Source organism: Ictidomys tridecemlineatus, unplaced genomic scaffold (genome assembly GCF_052094955.1).
Source record: "Ictidomys tridecemlineatus isolate mIctTri1 unplaced genomic scaffold, mIctTri1.hap1 Scaffold_5318, whole genome shotgun sequence".
Lineage (NCBI taxonomy): Eukaryota > Metazoa > Chordata > Mammalia > Rodentia > Sciuridae > Ictidomys > Ictidomys tridecemlineatus.
In genome coordinates this window covers 1-1,409 of record NW_027523509.1, presented here as the reverse complement: position 1 = coordinate 1,409, position 1,409 = coordinate 1, and the positions used below count along the sequence as shown (strand labels likewise).

General features: G+C 58.2%; 1 non-coding gene across 1 annotated transcript; it reads left to right on the top strand.

Moving 5' to 3' along the window:
• Nucleotides 1–324: 324 nt before the first annotated feature.
• Nucleotides 325–416, top strand: LOC144373926 (small nucleolar RNA SNORD116). Its single transcript, XR_013433475.1, has one exon. It is a non-coding gene; the product is annotated as a small nucleolar RNA SNORD116 (small nucleolar RNA).
• Nucleotides 417–1,409: the final 993 nt, after the last annotated feature.

Genomic DNA, 1,409 nt, shown 5'->3' with positions numbered 1-1,409 from the left:
GTGGGCAACTGAAAAGGCTGCCGTCCCTAAAGAGTGTGAACTGAGGAGCAGCAGGCTGCGGAGCAGGCCAGTCATGGTGATTTTTCACGGGCCTCCCTCTCTTTTGTCTCCTTGCATACGCACGGCAGGTCGTGTTTCCACGGAAGGATTGAAAGGTTGCCGCCGGCTCCTCTGGCTGTGGGAAGATGCCCAGGGAGGACGGGGAGCGCCCGCCTGCGCGTGCCCTCTGTTTCCTGAGTGTGGCCCTTCGTAGCTGACGATGGTAAGCGTCCCCTCGCCCCAGGTCACCGAGGTTGCTCCTTGCCAGGTGAGGGTCACAAGCGTGGATCGATGATGACTCCCACAAAAACATTCCTTGGAAGCTGAACAAAATGAGTGAAAACTCTATACCGTCTCTCTCATCGAAACTGAGGTCCACCACGTAGACGTAGGGGGCTGCAGTGAGCTGGGTGGTGGAGGGGAGAACCCTGTGGCCCTTTTTCGACGGGGGCCGTGTCGGAATGGACCCTGGAAGGGAAGGCCCCTTTCTGCCGAGTTCACCTGGCGTTAGGACCCCGAGCCCGTGGTCCTCTGAGTGTCAGTCCTCCTTTGGTTTCGGCATGCATGGGTGATCCAGAGCTCAAGGCCTGGGGGAAGACGTTGGCCTGCCCGGGAAGATTTCCTAGTGGGTGTTCGGCGGTAGGGTTCAGCCGTACTAGGGGGTTCTGGGCCGTGGCACAGGAGGATAACTCTCCTCCTCTTGTGCACTGGAGACGTTTTGGCCAAGGCGAGTCGCGCCGTGCTGGTCTGCTGGGTGTCCCAGAGAAAACTGAGGTCCACGTTCATCGGGGGCCGGAGGCAGGCCCAGCGCAAAGCAGGGGAGACCCTTCTTTAGAGCACAGGGGCCTGGTGTTTCCGGGAGTCTGATGGGTTTTCTCTTTTCCTGGAGATGCTTCAGTGTTGCCAGTGGTATTGCCACACAATGTTGGCAGGAGCCATGGTCCACCAGGGGAAGGAAGGGTGGGTCTCCAGAGGGACCAGTGCCTGGATGAGAGTAGATGGACATAGAGGGAATGCAAATGGAGGAACTGGGTCTTCCCACAAGCGGGTACTTTTGCTGCCACTTGTGTTAATGGATCCCCCTGATAGATGGTTGGCTCTCGAGTTGGGGCATCAGAAGTGCTTCAGGAAAGAGCCTTAGTATCCTTGTGTGCTTTCGGTGCGCCCGTGAGGCCGCATGCATGGTGGTCGATGTGCGTCCTGAGAGAGCCCATACGCGCTTTGGATCCCGAATGAGCCACCGTGGTGGCAGACCTCAGGGATGTCTTCTCTTGTAGGAGGCGCATGTGAACCCGAGACGTCAGCGTCTCGTTTTTGAGCGTAGGACAGCCGTGAATGGTTTGGGTAGTGGAAAGGCCTAACTGGGTCCA